Raw genomic sequence first — 27862 nt, forward strand, 5'->3', positions numbered from 1 at the left:
GCCAAAGTGGCACGTTAGGGTGGCATAACTTATATTATCCTAGTTCTTTTAGTTGTAATGATTCACACTTTTCACTCATACAACAAACATGCATTAAGTGCCTATTCTGAACTAAGCGTTGTGCTCTGTTTTGAAATAAAATAAGACACAAATCTTATTCTCAGGAAACCTTTGTCTGGTGAAAGGGATGGTCATGAAAGCCAGGAGGTACACTAATGTGAGGCAGTTTCCCCCAAAAGTATGAGTTAAGTATTGCAGTATTAGTATTGGTTTTAATTTTACTGTATGGCATAGCTAGTATTTTGTACCATTAATAGTAACACTAAAGTAGTAGTATGGCAGATATCCAAATGTGGCTACCCCAGTACTTCTGGTCCTACTTGTCCTTCCAGAACCTTCTCATTCCTCTAACATCTCCCATTCTCATACACCTTTTCTCTAAATTAAAGTGTTTAAATAATTTGTAAATAGTGCTTGTTTTTGAGGGGGGATTTTAATTACAATATAATGAAGTTTTTATAATAGTTTCATTATGTATTAGTTCTGGACATCTGAGAATAAATCTAGCCCTTCTTTTTTTGTCACTTCTACTCCCATTCATAGTATTTCTAGATGGATAGGGCAGCATTGGGATATGTTCTCTTCATCAAGAGAGATACTATTATATATGTGTAGAGAAAAAGCTTATCAATATGTGATATAAGTATTTGAGAACTTAAGATTTTGAAGTGATTTGCAACCTACTGTCTGCTTTAGGTTGATCATTGAAGAAAGTGCCGATTCTTTCCTTAAAAGAGTTAACAATCCAAGAAACCAATTATATATTAATATAACCCTTTTGGAAAACAGCATAATATACAGATCCTTTTACACAATAACCCCACTCTAATACATAATTCAGCAGAATCAGAGATATATATATGAAGATTTCTTTGTAGCATTATCTACAGTGACATTTAGAAGTAACTTGAATAAAAATTAGGAATTAATTCAGCAAATTACAGGCTTTAAGATCATAGAATGTAGCCATAAAATAGATAATTATGAATAATCTATAGGAACATGTAAATATTCATATAACAATAGCTAATATTAAGTGAATAATATTAATCACTTAATATTATTATTAATATATTAATTATATAATTAATTATTCAGTCAGCCTGTATTTTAACTACATTATAAATATGATTCCATTAGATCTGCAAACATCCTCATGAGATAGGTAATATTCTCTATATTATACAGATGAGGCACAGAGATATAAATATCATACCCAGGATCAAAGAGCTAGCTAGGCAGTGACTGGGCAAGAATTTGAAGCCAGAGAATGTGGTGTAAAATCCAAGTTCTTAAACCCTACGCTATATACTTTTTGGTTTACACACACAATTGTACACACACACACACATACACACAAGAAAGGAGATAATAAAGATAATAAAAATATTTGAAAATGATTGTCTTTGGGTATATTAATGCTTTTTACTATTTTTCTAGATTGCCTATAATATAGTAAAAGATTTTTAAACAGAAAAAAGAAAGTTAAATTCAAAGAATGATGGTTAAGAGTAAAAAATAAGCATAGTTTCATTCAAGAAAAACTGACATTGACTGCATAGGATATAGATTCTCACATCCCATTTTGAGACATATTACTTAAGCTACATCTGTTATTGCAGGTAAAATTTCCATTATTTGTAAGACCATGCAGAAATACTATTGCTAAATCTGTGTGTTCTATTCCTGTTATGAATTTTCAGACCAAGTAACATATGGTGCATCTCTTATAAAGTTTAACCTGAATTAGTTACTCTGTGTTTCTACCCCACCCCCTAAACCAAGAAATACTGTAAGTGTCTTTCTACCACTCAAATTTAAGACTATGTTCATATATTTTAATGCTAAGCAAGGGGACCATAGAGAGCCAAATCCACATTATTTTTCAAAAGTGTTTTATGTAGAATTTTCATTATTTAAGACAGTCCTCTCTCTAACTACTGATAGAATATCTGATGTCTTTCTATAACATCAGAAATAAAAATTGTAAAATAATAAAAAGAAAATTGAAATTGTTTCTAATCACTATGTTGTTCACAAGTTGAAGATGTTCATGGGGCAGCTGAGTGGCTTACTCAGTTAAGTGTCTCTTAGATTTTGGCTCAGGTCATGATCTCAGGGTTGGAAGATTGATTGAGCCCTGCATCCAGCTCCACATTGGGCATGAAGCCTATTTAGAATTCTTTCTCCCTCTGCTCCTGCCACACCCCTGCCAAGATTGGGCGCCTGCTCTCTCTCTCTCTCAAATAAATAAATGAATAAATTTGAAGTTGAAGATGTCTTAAATCACTGTGGATTTTATTTTTATTTTAAATCAACAGAAATTTTACTAATGGTCTCATTTGGGGATAATGGATGTGTATTGGTCATGATAGACTGGATTTATGGTAACAACTTAATCTCAAAATCTTAGTAGTTTAGACTGCTACTTCTTGCCAAGATGGAGTCACAGGGACCAACTTACCATCCCCTGCCCCACCTGAAACTGGACAAATGATAAGAAACAATGGTCTTTAAGTCACTGGACATCAGGCACTTTAAAGATATTAATCCCTGAGAGATGGGAAAAGACACGAGATGAGCCCCACTATTGCTTCCAGCTTACTGCTCTGTGAGAGTTTCCAGGCCATGGTTCAGAGAGGGGGAATTTGGGCAGAGTCTGATGGACTCCCTAAATTGAGATGGAATTGAGAGTATGGGAGATCCAAGCTGGCTGGAGTTTACAGAACAGAATGCTGGAGAGGAAACAGTTGCATGACAAGAAATGATGCCGATCTCCGAAAGGCCCCCACCCCCTCAAGAATTCAGCACAATACTGATCAACGCATGTGTGTGAAGGATCCTCTGGGTTAAGAAAAGAATCATTCAAAGGTAAAGAAGGAGTGGGATCTGGTGCTCACAGAAGGACTAGAATAGTGCCTGTTATGATCTGCCAGACTGGAAAACCTCTTATTCATGAGGCATTGGGTAGAATGCACACAAGAGTCTTGCCTCAATAGTGGGAGATGATTCTCTCTAGATTAACACTGCTCCAGTTTCACCAAACAAAACTTTCATGCAACACTGAAAAGATCAAACAGTTTCCGGGTAAGTAATCCATTCCTGTGCTGGAGAGAGTATTGTGAAGCTTTAAAAATAGCACACGAGAAGGGCTCTGTTTTGGAGTTGAACTATGGAGTATGACAGTACAATATCAATAACTGTCATTATACATGTCTGTTTCTACTAGGGTCTCTGCCCTGTCATTTGTTGAAAAATACCTGGCCTTCATTACTGTTCATCCACTCATTATCCCTCTCACTGTTTTGTGAATTTTGATGGGATACTGATGAGAAAATGCTTTCAAAAAAATAAATGTCCCTCGGTGTTATTTCCCATCAGTAAGTGCTTCAATAAGCAAATTCGAATGCCCTGAACATATGTTAAATTAGGTTGATTTTTAATTGACACTCATTTGAATACATGTGAAGATAGATAATTTTCCATGAAAACCATTTACAAAAGTATGATATCACTTGTGGGTGTGCAGGCTTGGGATTACGATTCACAGATCTATTATTCTTGAAGACTTAAAGGCAACTTTGTACCTTTTAAGGGATCTGGAGAAATAAGTATTTCCATTTTGCTCTCCTTAAAAAGGTCTCAGAATAACTCCACATATTACAGACAGAATACCTTGCTTTAATAGAAGCTTATTAATTATAATTAATTATGAAAGAAATTCCAAAAGAATGGAACTAACATTTACTAGGAGCCTGCTATATGTAAACCATGGTGTGGACACCAGTAATAACGCTTTTTAAGAAAGTAAAATCTATTATTTCATGAAGTCTTGGTGTGAAGGAACTCAATACTGTGCTAAGAAGTTCTCATCCTGAAGTAAGTGTATTTTGGGGAATAAGAAATGAAAGAGATATAAGTATATATCATATAATCCAGAAAAAAAATGATAATGTTGGTTCTTGCTTTAAGACTTTTCAGCACCTAGTATTAGTAATGAGAAATGTCTGGCTCTGTGTACACAACGAAAAGTAAAAGATTCAGTTGGTCATGTTTGTAAATATGCTGTCCACACCCTGTCACTAGTGAATTAGGTGCTTTCCTGAATCTTCCACTTTTCATACAGCTGCTTTAGTTCCAGATAGAAATGGTCTCAAACAGTATTTTATTGATATGTTTTGAGAAAGCAGGAATGTGGACAGAAAAAGAACCCAAAGGAGAAAAAAAACTCTTCTGTAAATACAAGCTAGACTCTAAGAATGAATCAGGAAAAATATAAAGAAAACCCCAAGAAAGAGGGGAAGAAGGAGAAAATGATTGATGAAACATATTATATTAAAGTACCCAACAAATTCATTCCTAAGAATGGGGTGCATATAGTTCACTGATCTCTCTAGTTCTTGTTCTAAATCTCTAGTGATTCAATTTATTTCTGTTAGATTTCCTTTATTATCTTGCAAAGTTCCTATTAGTAAAAAAGACAAATACAATGTTTAATGTATAAACTTTTAACACTCCATAGCTATTTATCTCTCGTGGCTTGAATTCTACTTGATATTGGTAAGACTCCTTGTTTTATAAAACATCACTGGATATTGAGGAAAACAAAACAAAGACAGGTCTATCCAGTAAATTTAGACAAAATAAAAGACAGAAGGCCTTCTGATCATCTATTTAGCCCCTAAACTTCAGAATCTCAGGAGTACAGAGGGAGCCTGTTTTGTTTTCCCATGCTCGCTTTTTCCTCGTGAATACTCCTATTAGTGAGCTGCTTATGGTGACAGAACCAGAAACAGGGCATGAAATCTGACAAATATGGATGTACTTCATGAGATCCATTTTGCAATCACTGGTGCAGATAATATCTTTGAGCATCTAATACTGTCAGGCATTACACCAGAAAATCTGAAAAATGTATCTGTTATATTATTATTGGTTCATCCTTAAAAAGATTAGAAAAAATTTACATTCACTACCTATCAGAGATATCTTTCTATGTAAAGTTGGCAAATTCTATTTAAACTCAATAAGTTGTGGGGATTCCTGGGTGGCTCAGCGGTTTAGCGCCTGCCTTCTGCCCAGGGCGTGATGCTGGAGTCCCGGGGTCGAGTCTCACATCAGGCTCCCTGCATGGAGCCTGCTTCTCTCTCTCCCTGTGTCTCTGCCTCTCTCTCTGTGTGTCTCTCACGAATAAATTTTTTAAAAATCTTAAAAAAAATAAACTCACTAATTGTAAACTTAAATGTTAAATATTAAACAGTTCAGATTAAATTTTGCTATGATCCAATTTTTAAAAAGTAAAGTAAGAAAAGAAATAAAGGCATAGCTATTAAAACAAGTTTTTTTTTTTTTTTTCATGGAGCTTGAAGAATTGTCCAGTGCATACTTTTAATTTCACCTCAAGCTAGGATACATTAAAGTTCAGAGGATGTAAAATTCTCAGAAATGGGAATTTCAATTGAAGACAGCAGAATGCAATTTTCGAATCCAATCTCTTTCCTTAAAATTTACCAATATTAGGGAATAAAAATGATAGAAAATACGTATACTCAATGGAACCAGAACGTATCCATAACTCAAATAATAAAGTGTGATTCAAATATCATCAAACATAGTCCAAAATAAATAAAAGAAGTGATAAACTTGACACATAATTCCTTTCAAAAACTTCAGTAGATCACCTTGGTCCCTAAAGGTAAGAACAAAATCTGAGCACATGATATCTGAGTATATCACAGGATATGAGAGAATTATTCCCATAAAAGAAAAGCCATATGCCTGTGTCCATTCTCCATGACTTAGGTTTTTTTAACTTTTTTTTTTTTTTAAGATTTTATTTACTCATTTGAGAGAGAGAGAGAATGAGCAGAAGGGCAGAGGCAGAGGGAGAAGCAGATTCCCTGTTGCACAGGGAGCCTGAGGCAGGGTCGATATGGGCCCGGAGATCACAACCTGAGCCAAAGGCAGACACTTAACTGACTGAGCCACTTGTGAGCCCCAACTTTCTGGCTTAGTTATTCTAGCTTCAGTAAGCCATTAGGTGAGGGAGGGGGGAAGGTAAAGAAGGAAATGGATATTTCTAATAAAACATAGTAGATTGAATGCACAAATTTACATTTGCTCCCTCCTGGAGCCCCATTAAATGACATAGGTTTTTTGAAAAGGTATATAGTATTCTATTTAAAAAATTGGAATAGAGACAATAATGAACAAAATGTTAACAAATGGGGAAAATGAAAGCAGGTGGCAGAATGGTAATTAACCAAGCATGGGGAACATGAAACGTGAAGCCTGTGCGCCTGAAGGGAAGGATGCCAATAGAGATTTAAGCTGCAGAAACCTTAGAAAGATTCAGGAACTGGAGGCAATTAGTACCTCAGAAGGTAGGAATGCGTTAGATTGAAAGGATGAGGTCTGGTTGAAATCTTTATAAGGAACCGTGAGACCCTTAGGTAGGACGAGGTTTGTTTCTGATGAAATTATTACAGGGACTGTAACTTGCAAGACACTAGGTACAACAGAGGTCTGGAACAAGGACTTTCCTCAAACTGAAAGTTTTAGAGAAAGCTCAATATTAAAGAGATCTCTGGTATGACTCCTTTGCTCTGCTCTGCTTCGGGTAACAGATATATTCCCACCAGGCAGGAAATTGGATTGAGTTTTCTCTAGACCAGTGGTTTTCTAATTGTGGTCCAAGGATCTGCAATGCTAGGATCACCTGGAAACTCTTTACAATTGCAAATTATCAAACTGTACCTACATAATCAAAAAGTCTGAGGTGATGCCCAGCGATTTGTGTTTTAACAAGCCTTCCAGGTGATTCTGAGGTATTCAGTTTAAATCTCAAGCTCGGATTTGGGAACTCTTGAGAGCTCTTAAGAGCTCTGATCTAACCGGATCAATCCACCATGAAGCATGCCAGTTAGCTACACCAAGCATGCACATAGAGCTTTCAACATGCTTTTTAAGTATCTAACATAGAAAAGGTCACAAGATACTTGAGGAGGGCCATGGAGAGAAAATGAAGAAACTCAAAGAGGAAAAAACAGCCCCCTGCAAGACATGTGATATTGAGGAGAGCAGAGGAAATTTCAAAAATTATAAATGATGTCTTTAGAAAGTTAAGAGATTGAATTCATGAAACCAGATAGGATGATAAAGAAAAAGGAACAATGGGAAAATAAGAAGGAGCTCTTTGGAAATTGAAAGCATATTGCTGAAATGAAACCCCCCCCCCCCCAAAAAAAAAGACCTCTGTAAGAGTTACATGTGGAGCTCATCCAGAGTGAAATGATCCACTGTGTACCCAGCACAATTTAAAAAAAAAATAACTCCACCAGTTTGGAACTTGAAATTTTAGAACATTAGGGCTTGTTCAGAGAAGTGAAAAAAAGTTATGTATAAGTAGCTCAAGGGAGGGGCGCCTGCGTGGCTCACTCAGTTAAGCATCTGTCTTTGTCTCAGGTCATGGTCTCAGTGTCCTGGGATTGAGTCTGCTTCTCCTTCCACCCTTTTGCCCCTGCTCCTGCTCTCTCTCTCTCTCTCTCTCTCCTCTCTGTCAAATAAATAAATATTTTTTAAAAAGCTCAGGGGATCAGAATGACATTTGATAACTTCAGCAGCCACACTGGAACCCAGGAGACAATGCCTCCAAATTTTAGGAAGAAGTTTCTAACTAATGCTCAGCCAAACCATTAACATGTAAGGTTGGAAAAAAGATGTTTTCAGATATACAAGAGCTCAAAAACTTACCTCCTAAGCTCCCTTACTCAGAATGTACTCCATGTAAAGAAGACACAAGATTTGGAAATGGTCCCACCATCACAGCACATGAAAGAAGGGGATCCTTGGGATCAAATCCATGGAAAGCACCAAAGGTGACAACAGTACAGCAAACTTACAGAGTAATCAGTTGACTGGCTCAGGAGAATAGAAGGCTCTACTAGCAACATCTCTAAGAGGGAAAAGTGGATCCAACCAATTACTTAAAGTATTTTGACAAGTGGGAAATAATACTAAATTTGGGAAGAAGTAGCAATATTAACATAGAAAAGCAAAGCAATTACTAATTTGAGGGGAAAAAATGGATAGAAAAGAAATGTAAACATTGCTCAGTTCCGAAAAGTATTTATAGTGATTGTAATATAAGCACTGACCATTATTTTACTACAAATGACTACATAAATATAATGAGAAGATGCAGAGAGAGAAGCATGTATGGCTGAGGTGGTTTAACTAGACTCTATTCTTACATTCTATAAAAGGAATTCAATAGATAAAGTACAATTGTTAAATCAATCATGAAACAGCAGAATAATTGTGTACTTATTCAGTGAAAAGGACTACACTCCATTTAAGTGTAGAACTGAAAGTAACCAAATGGGAGCATATTACAAAAAAAGTTATGCAATACCTAAGGTCAGTAGAGGGGAAAGAGGGAGCTATAAAGGAAACAAAATATGCTAATTTAAAAATGTTTCATTACATGAAGAAATAAAGGTGGCCTAAAAAAGGGAAACAAATATTTAACAAACTTCAATTTCTACTGTTTTGCATAATCTTTTTCTCTGATTCACAGAAATTCTAGAAATTCATGTCTCTTCTAGCTTTTCGAACTTTGTATAAAGTTCAGGAAACTTGCAGCTCCACAAATTCTTTTGCTTTCTAATCAATTTAAAATAAATAAAACCTAATCATTAGTAATGAAATATAGTACAACATCATTTTTTTAAATCCTATCTATCTAAACATCCATCCATCCATCCATCCATCCTTATGTCTGCATAAGTATATAAACACTATCTAGACCAAGGTTTACCAATTGTTAATTATGACTGTTCTGGTGAGACTTGGAATTATTTTTACTCTTTTCTTTGTACTTTTTGAGTTTTTGAAAAAAATAATGATGTCAATACTATGACATCATTAATTTTAAAATGGAAGGGATCTCTTTTAATGAATTTTAGTGCTTAAAAGTTGAGTGATGTCATTCATTTTTATTATGCTTCTATATTATAATCTGTCCTATGCTTTTAGCACCCTTATAATTAAACCACTGATTTCATGTCACTCCTTTCCTCATTTGCCATTTTTTTCTCCATATAAACAGCATTACACTATGCTCTTTATCTTCCTGAGTCATACAACTATATGTAACATATACCATTATTTATAATCCTCTATATCTTTTCACATTTGAAATGGACACAAACGGGATGGGCACATTTTCATCATGGATTATTTTTTCAGAACTTGAAGAAAATATTGTTAAAGATGAAATTGTAGCTTATATCTGAGGTTTTCTGTTTTCTTTGAAACATTCAAAGAAGTACCCAAATATCAAGGAAATGAAGCTTTTTGCCTACTTTTACTTGTTAGAATCTAAGAAGATAAGTACCTCCTCCACCAAGAATGACAGTAGGAACAAACTGACAAGAGTTGTAACCAGTGACATAATCAAGACAGTATTCAAACTATGTAACAATGGGGGAGAGGAACAGTTGGAATGAATCAATCAGAGCAGAGGCTGCCAGAGTTTGAAGGCATCTAGTGGAGCAGGTATCAATGCTACAGTTGCTGGGTTGTGGGGAGATAGAAGAGGTTCCATAGTGGGACTGGAGATGATGGTGGGCATCAGGAGGCTTAGGGCAACAGCTATATATCATATCTATATCTGTAATGTGGAAATGTTTTATTTAGTAGTTTAACCACTATAAGGCATTAGCTACAGGTAGTACTATAGTCAAGGATAAGACCAACCTTGATTAGAAATTCTTATGGTTGTGGAGTGTTTATACATAAATTCATTCCTCATGAACAAAGGTAAAAGTTAAAGTCATGCTTTGAAGATCTCTAGTATGTCACTGCTTGAAATTTCACCATTATGGATCAATATCATCGCCATCTTTCTTTTTTTCTTAAAGATCTTATTTATTTATTTGAGAGAGAGAGAGAGGAGCATGAGTGGGAAGAAAGGCAGAAAGAGAAGCAGACTCCTTAGTAAGCAGGGACCCAGATGTGGGATTCAATCCCAGGACCCTGAGATTGCGACCTGAGCCAAAGGCAGACACTTAACTGACTGAGCCATCAGTTCCCTGCCATCTTTATTTTTAAATGATAATATAATTAACAAGTAGGACATCAATAGTATTTTCATCTAGTAACACTGAGGTAGGGTTCTCTCAAGTGGTTAAGAACAGAACACCAAGAAAAGGACAGTTTGGGAAGAGTGAGGAGACATAGGGAACAATTTAAATAATGGGACCTTTTATGGTGAGGTGATAATACACAAAGAGAAGACAAAGAGAAGTAGAGGGGCTACCAATCATGATAGGAGACAAGTTAGGAGAAATGCCAGAGATAACCATTTTCTACTTGTTAATTTTTCCCAATCTCCATTCGGGAAAGAAAACAAGAAAAAAGTTGGCTCCAATATTTCATCTCATTTTAGAAGCAGGCAAATGGCTAACTTCATTGAATACTCTGTTCAGGAGCCAAACTCCACTTTCTTCTCCATGTTTCCTACTGTATTTTATTCTACTACAGAGCCAAATACATTCATTGTAATAAAAATGTAGACTTTGAGACCTAAAAGAGTTCCAAGGGTTTATTTTTTATTTTATTTTTTTTTCCAAGGGTTTAAAGACAAAACCATGTTTTAGTGATCTGTACCAAATAAGCAGAGACCCTGATTCCAAAAATCCAGGATTTCTTAACCTTACCACTAATCACATTTTGGTAGGATGTTTCTTTGTCGTAGAGATCATCCTACGCAATGTAGTGTTTATGAGCATTCCTGTTCCTACCCATCAGATGCCAGTAGCTTTCTTCCTGACCTAACAATAAACAATAACTCTAGACAGTGCTGAATCTCCCTTGGGGGGGGGGCAAAATTGTCCCTTGTTGGGAACAGCGCAATAATCTAAGGAAATATTTTATTTTGGAAGGCATGGTGTTTTTATTTCTGGGAGTATTTTTCTTTCTAATTCTATTTAATATAGGCTAATATTAACATTGACTTTTATTTGCTGGCAACAAATTATTGGTGAGCAGGGAAGTTGGCCAATAAATGTAAAACTATCATCCAGAAATAAATCTGGGATTTAGAACATTTTATACTAAACCACATTTTTATAATGAAGCTGTGACAGCATCATTCACTCATTTATTTTCCTTCAACAAAGATTTGTTTGTTCAGCATCATTCCAGACACTGGAGATAAAGAAAGTTGGTCCTTCATGGATCTTACATTTCTGTGCCTGCCTACAAATATGCCAGCAAAATTCTAAAATTCTAAATATATACTAGCTGATATATGACTCTTATGTCCCACTGTACCCATAACAATTCTAAAATAACATTCAAGAATGTAGGTATTTTAGGTTATACCAGTAAGGGTATGATGGGTAGTTGAGATTTCTTAAAATCAAATCAATTATGTACCTGCTTCCATTGCAGCTTCCAGGTTGTATTCACATTGAAATACATGAGGTTTCTAGAGTGCTTCAAGCTCTCTCTCACACTATTATTTTGGTGTATTTTGCTGCTTCTTTCAGGAATTTACTCCCCAACTCTTCTTACTCAGCTCAACTGGTGCATTCTGAATTGCCCTTCATCACAATTGTCCCTATTTGTCTCATCTCCTTTGGGAAGCCTTCATCACTTCCAAGGCTGGTTTAGGCTTCCCAACTGAAACTCCTTTAAAATTCTCTCTCTTTATTCCATCATGGCCTTTATACTCTGTTGTAATGATTTGCTTCTTGAGGTTATAGGATGTATCTTGTTCAGCATCCTATACTAAGTAGCATATCCTGTCACATATTGGGTTATTGATGTGTAGTTATTGAATAATAAATTCCTGACTAATCCACTTGGAAAATGCTTCCTGTTACACATTTTAACATTTATGACCCATCCCGGCTAAGGTTGGTGTTTATCTTAGTAGCAAGAAATCTCTTTGTTATTTTATATAATTTGTATTCCCGACTTTCTTGGTTTCCATTGATTCTTAAGTTTCTGACAGTTTCTCTGGTTACTAATCTTGCCTTGCCTTCAGTATATCCTTTTTACTTTGTGAGGTTGATCTTCTTAACACTGCCCTACTACCAATCATTACTCTCCAAGTCTCCCTTCCTCCAAGGATCCATGTATCCCTGGTGTACCTACCTATGCCTTTTCCTAACTATGCTACTACATTTATTCTTTAGTTAAAGTAATAATATTTCTTAAGTAGCTATTATGAATTTGGGATTGTGCTTAGCATTCTGCATACAAAGATAAACAGGAAAACTCCTGCCCTTGGAAATTGCATAGTGGAATATATATATATATTCTTCTTCAACCGTACACATATATCCTAGGCCATTTGTACACAAAATAGATATCAGAGGGGATGGGTCATATATTTGAGACCGATCCCCAAATGAGCCCTCTGCTCCTTTATTCTCTGATCTCAGGCCTGCACATTTCTAGTCATCATTTCAGTTCTCAGGTGCCTTTGTCCTGTCCTTACAGGTTGGCAATACTGTTTAGGGACTTTGATAAGCCACATCACTCTCTAATATCTTATGTTCTTTACTTGGATTAAGTACTTCCTCAAACTGCTATCCCTTTTGATACACCTCACTCAGCTTGTTGCTGCAGCCCCCAAAGCACCGAAAGCCTTGAAAAGCCCTTATTAGGTATGTTTCATTAGGGAATGACTGGTTTCCTAAAGAATGAATCTTTCAAAAAAAAAAAAAAAAAAAAAAAAAGAATGAATCTTTCAAGGGTGGAGTCAAAAACACAATTCTACCTTCCCAGAGAAAAAGGATGACTCCCTCAGGGATTTCTCAGCTCCCTGTTTCCAGATGGGAAGTGAATTCTATCTGGCTGAAAGTTTGCTAAAATCTCACTGTTTCAATACCTCCAGAGGCATTTCCATTGTATAAGGTAGATAGATAATTACAAATTAATAATTCAAATAATTTATCACACTTAAAAATGGTAAAAGTATGAATTGTAATTCACAAAAGAAGAAATTTATATTGCCAGTAAGGAGATTAAAACAGTTCAGCCTCTGATCCAGCAATTCTTTTTCTGGGTATTTATCCAAAGGAAAAAAAAAAAAAAACAATCAACGTGCACCTCCTTGTTTATTGCAGCATTATTTACAACAGTCAAGACATTGAAAGAACCTATATGTCCGTCAACAAATGAACAGATGAGCAGATAAAGAAAATATGGCGCATACATACATGGTGGAGTATTATTCAGCCATAAAGAAGAATGAAATTGTGTCATTTGCAACAACAGTATGGACTGTGAGGGCATTATGCTAAGTAAACAAGTCAGACACAGAAAGACAAATACTGTATGATCCCACTTATATGTGGGTTGTAAAAACAAAACCAAATCCCCAAGTTCATAGAAACAGAGAACAGATTGGCGGTTGCCAGAGGCAGGGAGTGGGAGGAATGGGTGAAATAGGTGAAGGTGGTCAAAAGATACTAACTTCCATTTACAAAATAAATAAGTCACGGGGATATAATGTACAGCATGGTGACTACAGTTAATAATATTGTAATGGATATTTGAAAGTTGCTAAGAGAGTAAATCTTCAAAATTCTCACCACACATATCAAAAATTCTAGAACTATGTGTGGTGATGGATGCTAACTAGACTTATTGTGGTCTAGTGGATTGTGGATCATAGTGCAATATGTACAAACATCAAATAATTATGTCGTACAGCTGGCATATAATGTTGTATGTCAAGTGTACCTTAATTGATAAAAAAGGAAAAAGGTTCAGCTTCAGTGATAAGGATATACAAATTAAAATAAAAATGTAATAGCATTTGGGGATCTGTGGGGTGGCTCACTGGTTTAGCGCCTGCCTTTGGCCCAGGGCACAATCCTGGAGTCCCAGGATCCAATCCCACGTTGGGCTCCTGGCATGGAGCCTGCTCTCCCTCCTCCTGTGTCTCTGCCTCTCTCTCTCTCTCTCTCTCTCTCTCTAGGTCTATCATAAATAAATAAAAAAATCTTTAAAAAATGTAATAGCATTTATTGCTTATCAAATTATCATCACAAAGATAAAATTATCCAGAATTGATGGGAGCTTGAGGAAACAGACACTGTCATGCCCTACTGAGATGATAAATTAGCCTAATCTTGTTGAAAAGTGACTTAGCAATATTATTTAAAGTGCATATATCTTTTGACCTGACAATTTCACATTTAAGAATTTAGCAAAAAGATATAATTAGAGGGATGAAGAACATTGTATATCCAAATGATGGTCACAGCAGCAATTTAATAATTGAAGTCATAGTGATAATGATGACCACAATAATAACATTCATTGAGCACTTACCATGTGCCACACACTGTTCTCAACTCTATGAAGAAGGTATTATTCTTAGCTCCATTTTACCAGTGGATAAACTAAGCTATAAAAAATTTAAGTAACTGTCTAAGGCCCCACAGATACTCAGGGTGGAACCAAGATTCCACCCCAGGAAACCATCTCTAGTCTCTAAATAATCACTAAGACTAGTGGCAGACAGTATTATCTTACATCCATATGATGGAATGTTATACGGTTTTTAAATAATTTAAAATATTTGTTTACATTGAAAAATATTGACAATATATTTATTTATGAGTGAATAAAACAGGCTAGAAAAACAAGTTTTACAGTCCAATATCAGTTTTGTTATGATTTGGGTATATCTACCGTGGTAGGTAGACTTCTAAGATTACTTCTAACAATCCTCACCTCCTGCTATTCATACTCTTTTGTAATACGTTGCCTTTGAGTGTAAGCTAGATGTAGTGACTTGCTTTTAATAAATATAATAGAGCAAAAGTGATGGAATGCTACTTTTTAAATTAGGTTACAAAAGTCTATTGAAACTTCCATTTTGCTTGTAGACTCTTTTGTGGGCTGCCATGAAACATTCTGTTACTCTGAAGAATTCCATGAGACAGGGAACTGAGAATAGTCTTTGGACAGCAGCTAGTGAGGACTTAAGATCCTCAGTCCAACAATCTTGAAGAACTCAATCTATCAATAGCCATTCAGTGTGTTTGGAAGGAATCCTGCCCTAGTTGAAAGTTAATTGTAACCTTATAAAAGAACCTAAAACAGAGGAACCAGCTAAGCCAAATCCAGGTTCCTGACCCTATAAACTAGAGATAATAATTGTTGTTTTAAGCTGGTAAGTCTTGGGGTGATTTATTATGCAACAGATAACTAAAATATATGTATATCTATATATACAGACTTTTATATATAGACTATATTTATATATATAGACTTATATATATATACCTAGACTTTTATAGCATTATCTTTGAACAATACAATTATGATAATGAGAATGACACCTTTTCAATTTTGCTTCATTTCATACTTTGAAGTTTTTCTATAAACAGTGTATTTATGTAATCTTCTTATACTGAGGGAGAAGAAAAGTAAAGATAACTCAACAAAATATGTATCTTTTGGCTGATAATTTTAGAACTTCCATGCTCCCTAAGTAACATGGTGGAGCCTATAAAGGTAAAACTGCTTTGGCCCTACACATTCGGAACAACTATATTACTGGGGAACATCCAAAACTACACTTTTCTTTAAGTAATTAATTTATTGATAGAACTAGAAATAGGGAAATTGAAAAAAGATTGAAATTGGCATCGTTGCTTCCTCCTCCCCCCTCCTCCTCTCCCAGTTCTTCCTTCTCTTCCTCCTCTTTCTGCTTCCCCTTCTCCTCCTCCCCTGCCCCTCCTCCTTTCCTTCTTTTTTTTTTTTGAGATTTTGTGTTTTGTAGAGTCTCTTTTACTAGTTCATTTTGAGATTTAATGCCCTTATGCTTCTTTTTCATTTCTGCTACTATTAGCCTACCACCACTACTCTTACTGCTACTAACAGTTCTTCTCCTACCATTCCCCATACCTGTTCTCTACAGAGCACCACTAAACTGCCAAGAGGTGGTACAACTTGGTGGTCAAGAGCATCCTGCTCAAGTGAAAGCTTGCTCTACCAATTAGTGTATATTCCAGGAAAGTAACTTAAGCGCTCTCTATTGCAATTCTGTCATATAAAAATGAGGATGACGATAATGTCCAGTTCATAGTTTGAGTATTAAATTATTTAATTCATTTAGTAGACTGGCACATAAAGGCTAACTAAATGTTCACATTTATTATGATTACTAATTCATATTCATGATTGATAGGTTTCTAATCATGATAATAATAGCTACCAATTATTTCATCCTTCTTATTTTTCCAGGTATTATGTTAAACACTTACATATGTTTTTTCATTTATCCCACACGATAACCCTGTGAGATAGATATTATTATCCCAATGATGGCTAAGCTAATTAGGGCCAAGTAAAGTTAGCTAACTCATCCATCAATAGAACAATGGAACAATAAAGTCAGGATTCAAAGACAGGGTTTTTTCAAGTGTGGGATATGTACCACTGGTGAAATGATTTTTGAAAGTACTTGGGCTCATCTGGTTTTGTTGTTGTTGTGTCGGTAGTCTAATGCACTTAGAAATAACAAAAATATTCTATTCATTTTTACATTCTTCTCAAAAATATTAACACTATGCTTATTTAAGTCAAAAAATAAACTCTTATATAGATGGTAGTCTAAAATATTATCACCCAGTAAAAAAAAAAAACTTTTATCAAAGATGACTATATGGATCTATTTCTTTTCTTTTTTCTTTCTTTTTTCTTTTCTTTTTTTTTTAGATTTTATTTATTTGAGACAGATCATTAGTGGAGGAAGGGTCCAAGGGAGAGGGAGAAGCAGACTCAACACTAAGCAGGGAGCTTGATCCCAGGACCCTGAGATCATGACTTGAGCTAAAAAGTCAGATGCTTAACCGACTGAGCCATGCAGGTGCCGCATACATGGGTTTATTTCTATGAGGTTCTAGAAAAGGCAAAATAAATAAATGGTGAGTTATAATTTGACCAGCAGTTACTTTTGAGGGTCAAGGGTTGGGGGTAAGGATTACTGGAAGGGTTATGAGAGAATGTGCTGAGGAGATATAATATGTTCTATACCTTGGTGGAGGTTTGGGTTATACAGATCAATTATTTTTTCTCAAAAGTTAATGAATGATATAATTAAGATTTATGCGTTTACTGTATATAAATTTTATCTCAAAAGAAACAAACTATAAACAATATTGAACTCTAGTAAATGAACATGCATACTGAAGTGTTTAGAGATTAAAGTATAAAGTGCACCAAAAACAAGATGATTGATCAATGGATAAATGAATAGCTATGTGATAAAGAAGTGTGGTAAAGGTCAATTTTAAAATCCAAGTGGTAAGTATAATCCTTTCACTTTTTGTATATGTTTTCAAATGTTCATAATAAAAAGGTAATAAAAAGTAAGCTCTCAGTGACAGAAATTTGCAGGTTTTTAATGCTTGGTAAGCAAATTATATTAGATATTTAAAAACTTCAGTCTATATTTCTAAATCTATGTGTTTGTGTGTGTGTATGTGTCCTTAAGTAAAGCATTACACAAATCTAAAATCTTCTAAGCTCATATTTCCTACAAGTTTTTAAATCAACAACTACCATTTATATAATTCTCCTGGCTATATTTTTGATGTTCACAGAACAAATAGCTCTTTACTTATTAAATCTGCTCTCTCCTGGAAAGTACTATTATTTTTAAAGCCAATAGTCTTATTCCTACTGAGTTTTAAAATATACTATATCTTTATCATTCTTCAACAAGGATACATCAATATATCTGACTGTTCTAGGACCAGACCAATAAGAATATCTACTTATATTCAGTTTATTGCACTCACAAAATCCAAAATGTTTGCACACGATATCTATATCAATCACATACATGCTAAATTATGAAAGGGAAATTTTCTATTTTTATGTATAAGAATATTAAAACATGAAGGAAGATGATTTCTTAGGGTACATATATAGAATAAGGGTAAACCCATGATGTTTAGACAACAAAACTGTATTTTATATTCCTATGTTGATATATTACAGTTTTTACTTGTCATGGAAAAATCCACTGCATGTTATATTTGGATAGTTACATTCAAAATTTTGTATTCTTTTCTTCTTTCTGTGTTCTTAATCCTTTAAAAAACTTTTAATACTCATTTCTCTCTCACTGCTCATCTTACTTAAAAATCTAAAAATTCTCTCCATTCTTCAATGAATTTTCAAAGAAATTATATTTGATTATATGTAGGATTATTTAAAATCATATTTTAAATAAATTTGCCTAATATAATGACAATTACTGAATTATTTTGGTAACTTAATGAATGTCCTCATATTTTTTTCTTTAAATAAGTTCCTCAAAATAAATTATTAAACTTCATATGGAATTTTGTTTACAAACTAAAAAGTTTCTAAATAATTCCTTCAGATAAAAATGATAAAAAAGTAATGAAAATTAAAATATTAGGTCATTACTATTTTTTCAATTTCATGTTTTAACAGTAAGAACTATTTGTGTATTCCTCACTGTGAAAGACAGGAGATATACACAGTTCTTTCCTCCTCCTCAATTTTGTTATTATACCTTTTTTCTTACATTTTTAAGTTTATGATAGTTTCATTCTATTCTGTCTGCAATCTCAGAATTGGTAAATTTGGTTCTGTATTTAAGTAACTTTATCATGGTTTCTCCTTTTTGAGTTTTTATTTTGATTCCTTTTTCTTATGACATTTTATAAAGGAGTTTCTTTTATTGAGAAGGGGACATGTGTGTTATATTCCGGAGCTGTTACACACAGGAGATCATCTGTCTTTATTCTTAATGCCTGAAGGACAATTGGGGTAATTATGACTATTTTATTTCTTTCATATTTCTCTGTTTTTCCTCAATCACAGCTTATCATTATGTTGATGCCTTTGTCTCCTTTTCAATCATCCTCTCTCTAATTGCCTTCCTATTTTTGAATTTTTTATTTCATTTTGTGTGATTTATTCAAGTCTGTGCTCTACATTTCTAAATGTGTTTTCACTCTTTTATTTTATATTTTGTTGTTTTCAAAGTAGCTCATCTCTCTAACAACTGGCTTGATTTATTTCCTTCACTTTTTTTTCCCCTGAGCTCTGCCAGTTTATTTTTCCTCTTTTTTTGCCGCCTCTTCAGTTTTTCTGTTTTGTTTTGTATCTATTTTCCACATTTTTGTAATCCTTAGAGAAGCCATGGTGTTTGTAACTTCTATGGAGCATACTTTGAGGTTTTTCTATTTCGAGGGATAAATTGCTCTTCAGGTAGAATTTCATCATCTTCATTTTACTTATATTCTTTTCTCCTTTGTCTTGTGTGCTGGTGCCTCTGTAGTTATGGAGTGGAGACCATTCTATCTGGAGCAGCTATTGGCTGAACCATAAGGGGATGGTAGCAGAGGTGAGGTGGGTTTGCCTTCAAGTTTCAGTTTGGGCTGGCCATCTTAGAATCTCCCTCACTAAATCCTCTATGTCCTCTATCCTGTTGTGCATCTCTCATTTAGCTTTGACATTCAAGAGGTCAATATAGCTTGTCGAGACCATTCTGAAATGATGGGTTCCCTAAAATAAGAAGTGTCCCATACTATTCCCCCCTCCAACCCTCATACCCAGGTTTACCTTCATCAATGAAGACTACTCTTTCCTTTGTTGCATTTTCCCTAACATGTCACAGTATTAGACTAGGTTCTTATGGATCATTCCGCTGGCCCTCTCAAGCCTTGCTTCAGCTTCTACATCTCATTCTGCTATCAGAAAGATGGTGTGAGCTCTTCTAAAAACTGTGACATTTAACTGTCAGGAAATCTGCAACCTGCCACAAAACCAAGGAGATGGACTCCTGTTGATTCTTTTTATCCTCTCTTGCCTGGTCCAATATAGCAGATATTCTTTATAATTCATAGTTGGGCTTGTGACTGTGGTTGCTTTCGGTGGTTTGTAAGACAGGGAAGCAGTTAAAAATGTCTGTAGAAGCATTTCTAATTGGTAGAACTGCCTGCCTGTGAAGCTGACATCAGGTTCATCTCTCTTGAATTTTATCCAAGAAATCCACAATTTGATTTCTCTTCTTCACAGAACCTTTATGGTGCTTAATGTAATCAGTTTGGATTACCTCTTTTTTCCCCATAATAAGTGCTCAATAAGAATTCTGAATGCAATCATGAATTAATTCATGAATGTAGTACAAGCCAAATTCCAAGCAAGATTATATTATCTTTGAGGGCATCCAAGGCATATCAAGATAAATAACTAAATTTTTTTAAAGGCTATAAAATACTATGTATTATATATATGGCAAAGCAGAGAGTGAGTCCTTGAAAATTGAAGAATTAATTATATGCAATTTAATTAAATAAATATCCTTAACATCACTCAACATCAGGGAAATATAAATCAAAACCACAATGAGATGTCACCTCACTCCTGTCAGAATGGCTAAAATTAACAACTCAGGAAACAATAGAAATTGGTGAGGATGTGGAGAAAGGGGAGCCCTCATAAACGGTTAATGGGAATGCCAACTGGTGCAGCCACTTTGGAAAACAGTATGAAGGTTCCTCAAAAAGTTAAAAATAGAACTACCCTATGATCTAGCAATTGCACTGCTAGGTATTTATCCAAAGGATACAAACATTGTGATTCAAAGGGGCACATGCATCCCAATGTTTATAGCAGCAATGTTCACAGTAACCAAAATATGGAAAGAGCCCAGATGTTCATCAACAGATGAATGGATGAAGGAGATATGGAATGTATATACAATGGACTATTACTCAGCCATCAAAGGAGTTAAATCTTCTCATTTGCAATGATATGGATAGAACTAAAGAGTATAATGCTAAGTGCAGTAAGTCAGTCAGAGAAAGACAAATATCATATGATTTTACTCATAGTTGGAATTTAAGAAAGAAAAGAGATGAACACAGGGGAAGGGAAGGAAAGATAAAATAAGAGGAAAACAGAGAGGGAGACAAATCATAAGAGACTCTTAACTATGGGGAATAAATTGAGGGTTGCTGGAAGGGAAGTGGGTGGGGGGATGGGGTAATTGGGTGATGGGCATTAAGGAGGGCACTTGATGGAATGAGCCCTGGGTGGTATGTGCAACTGATTAATCACTAAATTCTACCTCTGAAACTAATAATACAGTATATGTTAATTACATTTAATTTAAATAAAAAATAAAAATTAAAAAATAAAATCCTAAAAAAGAAATTAATTGTAATTTAATTACATAAATATAACAAATAAGTATGTTAAATTAAATATAGATACATTTGAAAGATTACTTTTTTAGATTTCATATTTCTGAAAGGTAATGTAAAATAAAAAAGTAGACATCAAACTGCCATATAACTGATAAGAAAAAGATCAGAAAACTATGTTTCAGGTGAAATACAGGAAGGGAACAAAATTGTTTGGATACCAGTTTGTGAGTTTGTTCTTAATTTGCTTTTATTTGGTTCTACAGTAGAAAAAAAGAGTTTTCAATGTTTAAAATAATAAGATTAAAGAAGGCTTTAATGATGCTTTGTAATGCCAAAGTGGGATTTATGCATGATTCAAAAGTGCTTCTGAATTTCAGAAGAGAACGGTTTAGTTTTCAGTAGCTTAAATATTTAATTTTCTTGTAGTTCATACAGATATTCTGGGAGCAATTTATTTATTTATTTATTTATTTTTATTTATTTATGATAGTCACAGAGAGAGAGAGAGGCAGAGACATAGGCAGAGGGAGAAGCAGGCTCCATGCACCGGGAGCCCGATGTGGGATTCGATCCCGGGACTCCAGGATCGCGACCTGGGCCAAAGGCAGGCGCCAAACTGCTGCGCCACCCAGGGATCCCTCTGGGAGCAATTTAAAAGGAGGACATTAAAGCAATTTTGAAAAGTATGTATTTTTTCTATTCACAGAGGCATATTTGGTATAGCCCCATTTGAAGTGCAAATAACTGAGATTTCTAAGTTTACTTTTTTATGGTGCAACTGTATGGCAAAACTCAGTTTTCATGTGCAATATACAATTTTGATAAATGTCTAAGGATATATTAACATATTAAGAAAAGACAAAGAAGATGGTGAATTACCAAGAAGCTCAACAAATTATGCCAATAGTTTAAAGAGTTATGAAGTTCAAATTAAAAAACAACAACAAAATATTACTGTAATCTAGGCTAATTTGTTATTCTAATCTTAGAATTTAGGAAAACAGGAGAATTCCAGTTTTTCCTTTATAAAATACTATGATTCATAAATATTAAACATTTAGCAGTAAACCAAATGAAATTTTAACTCAATTCCTATGTAAATTCATGACAGTCTCACATATGTAAGATTTAAACAAAAAGAATGACCTATTTCTTCATCTTGTATTACGATATATTTAAATACATTTCTAGATACTAATACTACTAACTAGATATCTATTCTAGAAATGAATAGTGCTATGAATTGTCAATAGTTTTATTAGAAATATATTTGCATTAGTAATGTTTCTAAATAAAACTTTAATTACTATTGATTTCATAATTAATGATGACTACAAAAAATTGAAGGATTCCCTGCTTTGCCATATATTAAATTAAATCTTAAATACATTGATTTAGGGTAATTACACTAAAAATGATTCTTTTAGATAGGAAAGTCTATTTCATATAAAGATTCAGTGCAGAACAATAAATACTTGAAGAAAGTGCATATAAGGGTATGTTTTGAGACAATATTTGCCAATGATTATACATCAGAAAGCAAAATAAATATCAAGAAATTATAATATGATTTAGTGAATAAGTTAATTTATAGGCAATTTGCAGCTATGATCTAATATTAAATAGATGTGCAATATGACTTACGTTGGAGAAATTTCAAAAGTAGGGAAAACAATTACATAATTTACAAGTCAGAATTTTCTTTAAACTGTGACTAAAGATAAATTTTCGTATCTTCTCTTGTGTTAAATTTTCCCTACAACTTTAATAGGAGTATAGGGTTAACTCAGTTCTTTGCAATGAAATGTATAATATGGGAATTTCAAATAATTCCCATATTTCACAATTTCAGTTGTGACTATTTCATTACATTTTTACTTATTTATGAGAATTGATTTTTATTCATAAAACATATCTTTTCATGTGACTCTTTGGGATTATTTTCAGAAACTTCTTAGTGACTCCTGCCTTCTTTATGTATAGCTCCCATTTTTACTGCTTCTTCAAAGTAACACTGTTAAAAAAAAAAATATGCTGATAGGATTGGCTCTTTACACCTTAAATAAAAATTGTGAAAGGCCACACACAACACAAAACAAACATGTTAAAACTCAGAAATAGTACAAGGACAGACATCAGGACAATGGAATTTTATGGAGTACCTAGCCAGAATGCTCTAATGTTTTTGGATAGTAATAAAATGATTTGCAGTATCAAAGGAAATAATAGATAACAAGGCATTGTATGAAAACCACTTATGTAGTCAAAATATTTTTAGCATTATAAAGTTGAAATATGTAAAAATAGAGGAAGAATAATTTATGATGTAATTATTCTCATTCAACTTTTTTGACTTAGGAGAAATCCTTTATTAAATGGAGGGTGAAAAACATTAGTTTTAATTAAATAAATTCATGCTGATTCAATTGCTATTTATATCATATCTCCATACTCAAATAACTTTTTATTGGTGTGCTCTATTTTTCACTGTTCTTTTAAGGCATAGAAAGCTTAACATTTCGGGATCCCTGGGTGGCGCAGCGGTTTGGCTCCTGCCTTTGGCCCAGGGCGCGATCCTGGAGACCCGGGATCGAATCCCACGTCGGGCTCCCGGTGCATGGAGCCTGCTTCTCCCTCTGCCTGTGTCTCTGCCTCTCTCTCTCTCTCTCTGTGTGACTATCATAAATAAATAAATAAATAAATTTAAAAAAAAAAAAAAAAAAAAAAAAAAGCTTAACATTTCAAAGATTTTCATTCAAATACACTGATATTTTTAACAATATCCATGGAGCCTAAATTGTGAAAATAACCTGTGGTGATGTTATTTTACATTGAGGTGAATTTTTCTTTTTCAAATGTCATTTGCTCTTTTGGCTTGCTTTATTTTTCAGTATCTAAATTATTTCTGATCAGAGGCCAAATAAGGAAGGCCTCATGGTAAATTTCAATCTATATTAAACTGGGCAATTATATATATGTATATATAATAATATATTATTATTATATATACCAGAAGGGATGGGAGGAAACAGAGGTTCTATAATATAATATTATAATATATAATATATAATATTATATTATAAAATATACAATATATTATAATATTATAATATAAATATTATAATATAATTATATAATATATAATAATCTTAATATTAAATATACATTTCCTTTGATCAGATGAGAAATATATCTGAGTTTTGAGAGAATCTGGTACAGAATTAGTTTTATTTTTAAAACATTAATTAGTTTAATACCCACAAAGACATGGAACAGCAATATGCTTAGTGATAGAGAGCTTAGGTGAGTCACAGCTCCTGTGTTTGCGCTCTACCACCATCACATACTATCTAATAGGACCTTTGGCCAATTATCAAAATTCTTTCTCATTGTTCTGATCTATAAAACATTCCTTTAATGGATTATTTTGAACATTAAGTAAATTAATACCTGTAAGTTATTATCATTGGGACATTCTAAGTGCTGAATACACTTTAATTATTATTCAATCTCCTTTGTTCCTTTTCCTGACTCCCTGACCACACAGTTTGGTTTGCAGAAGTGTCTTACATAGGTAATGCATTTCTAAGCATTACATTTCAATGCAGTGTATTGATCACCTGATGACAAGTCCCACCATTCTCTATTGTCCTATGTCTATTGCACATACAATTGTAAGCAGCTTTTCTATGAGGTATTTGTATTCAGAGCCTTTTGATAAGGATTTATGTGTGCTGCTCTTGACTATCTTCATTTGTTTTACAAGAATTTCTTTATACCTTACCATTATCAAACCACTGGATCTCTTTTGCCTAGTAGAGCTGTATTACCCTTTCTCTCAATCCCGTTTAATCAAACTAGAACCTGGAATACTACAAAGAATGATATTTTGGAACTGTAAGCTCTAAGAATCACCATGAGAATTATTTTTGTTTTCTTTCATAATATATATATCAAGTTGTATGGTAGGATCACCAATATAGTTTAGTAATATAGTGGTTAGTATCTTTTCAACATTCTACATTTGGACATGAGAATTTAGTCCTTGCAAAGGAAAAGCATTTGTTTAAGCACATACTCCACATTGATGATGTGGTGGTGTCACACTCTAGATAAAAGTTATTCTATTGCACCTTGTATTTTGAAGAATTTACTTCTACATTAATATTAAAGTTGTTGTGGTTGCTAACCCTTTCCTTTCAGAAGGAAATGACAATATTTCAAAGGAAAACTAATAATTGGCCTATAGTAAAAGCAAGCTTGAAAAAATTTGTATTTAAATATTATCTATTGAATTAGAAATTGAAGATAATGAGCAAATCACTACCTAAAAAATTATGTAAAAGGTAAATTTGAGTTAGAAGGCAGTTAATATTAAATATACAACACATATACATCAAGAAAATATTCAGAAGATGATGGCTTACAAACAGAGCCCAGAATTATATCCAGGAAATAAAAGTAATACTGCAGCTGCTTTGGATTCCTCATGTTACAAGATTGTTATTTGGATTAACCTGTTAGCTGAAAATAAGAAAATAATGTATAAAAAATAAAGCACATCATCTGAAAAATCAAGAAATAGCTGCAAAAATAATGGAGAACTTTAAGGCACATTTTAGGGGCAAGACTGAACCTAGAGTAATAAGCAGAATTTCATAGGAATTCCATTTATTCCTCGAGTGATTTTATTAATTAATTAATTTAATAATACTGCACCCTTGGGCTTCAGGTCAGTAGCTGGAAGGGATGGGAAGAAACAGAGGTTCTATTCTATGGGCTCTGCAAAGTGAGATGTTTTACTGAGACACCTTCGCCACCTCAAGCTGGGACCTCAAAGGCCACAGATTCAAAGCAATGATATACTAGAACTAACTACTACCTCTTATTCCAAGTCACAGAGCAGATGATTTTATCTGTGCTGAGCACAGCAGGAGAAGAAAAATAAAAAGGAAAAAAAATCTTAAAAGTTGTGTTTATAGATGAGTCTGTGTATATTTATAAATTGGACATCATAGTCTGAGTGGAGCAGGGAACCTCAAGCTATGAACTATATTTGAGATGGTGTCCAATTAGTAGTGTCCCCAGGTGCAAGGCTAGATGGATACAAACACAAACACAGAGCCCCTTTGGAAGAAAGAATGCCATCACAGGAATATGAAAAGATCCATGATTTTTTTCAATAATAACGCCTACCACACACTCATAAATAACTAGGCACACAAGAAAACAAGGTGGTTGACTTAAGACCTGTATAAATAATAGACAGCAGAAGAGTGATGGAGACCTTGGATAACAGAATGGTTCTAAAAAGCTTACATTATGCTTACTGTTTTAAAATATATATGACCTTGAAAGTAATTCAGATAACAGTAAACAGACTTAGACATAGGAGACTCAGAGAAGAATTAAATCAAACTTATAGAAATCTTAAGAAATCCAATAATAAACATTTAAAATTTAATGGGTATTTCAGCAACATTCTAGGTGCAGTGTTTCAGTCTACTCAGGCTACTATAACAAAAAAACCATAAAATGGGTGGTTTATAAGCCACAAACATTTATATCTTACAGCTCTGGAGATGGGAAAGTCCAAGATCATGGTACTGGGAGATCTGGTGTCTGGAGAGAATAATTGTTAGTTCATAGGTGGTCCCTTTACATTGTGTCCCTCACATGGTAGAGGGGAAGAGCAAGTTCTCTGAGATGTTTGTGAGAAGGGTACTAGCACCAATCATGAGGGCTCTGCCTTCTACCCCTGGTAATAAGAGTAATACTGAACATTACCTTGGTGGTTAAGATTTCAACATATGAGTTTGCAGGGGACACAAACATTCAGACCAGGCATGCAGCAAAAGAGAAAATTAGTAAATTATTCTTTTAAATAGAAGACATTATTCAGAATGGAGCACAGAGAGATGAAGGGAAAATACAAAAAGGAGGGTAAGAGACATGTGAATTAGAAAATATGTTTGATTGGAGTTCAAGAGCAAGAAAAAAGAATAACATAAAAGTAATATTTCAATAGATAAAAGCTTGGCAGTTTTTTTAAATGAAATCCATGAAATCAAGCAGTTCGGAGAATTGTCAGTGAAACAAATACAAAGCACATGTTGATATATTCTAGTGAAACTACAGAAATCCAAAGATAAAAAGAAGTCTTAAAAGCAGTCAGGGGAAAAAACAATAAAAAATAATAGAATAAAATTGATGGAGAATCATCATCTTCAATGTAGTAAAATAATTCTATACCCAGCAAAGATAACTTTCAAATATCAAGGAAAAAAGACACACTCAGAAAAACGAACAAACAAAAAAACCCAGAGTTATTCACTAACAGAACATCTTTGAATATACTAAACAATTTCTGTTATAAAGAAAAAAGGGATTTCAGATAAAAGGTTTAAGATGCAAAAAGAAATAATAATAAAAAAGCAGTAGATATGTGGGTAAAAATAAAGGATCATGAACTATATAAAGAAGTTATTATAAGGTTACATAATAACATCAGAATTAAAGATTGGACAGAAATAACACAGAAGTCAGAGGGGTTCAATGGAGTTTATGTGATCTCC

General features: G+C 33.9%; 1 long non-coding RNA gene across 1 annotated transcript in view; it reads left to right on the forward strand.

Moving 5' to 3' along the window:
- Positions 1–9498: 9498 nt before the first annotated feature.
- Positions 9499–27862, forward strand: part of LOC118350419 (uncharacterized) — a 49719-nt gene continuing 31355 nt past the window's right edge. Inside the window, exons 1-2 of the long non-coding RNA XR_004804187.2 lie at positions 9499–9618; positions 13203–13298. This is a non-coding gene — a long non-coding RNA (uncharacterized LOC118350419). The remainder of the gene's footprint in view (positions 9619–13202; positions 13299–27862) is intronic.

Source organism: Canis lupus, chromosome 12 (assembly GCF_003254725.2).
Source record: "Canis lupus dingo isolate Sandy chromosome 12, ASM325472v2, whole genome shotgun sequence".
Taxonomy (NCBI): Eukaryota; Metazoa; Chordata; class Mammalia; order Carnivora; family Canidae; genus Canis; species Canis lupus.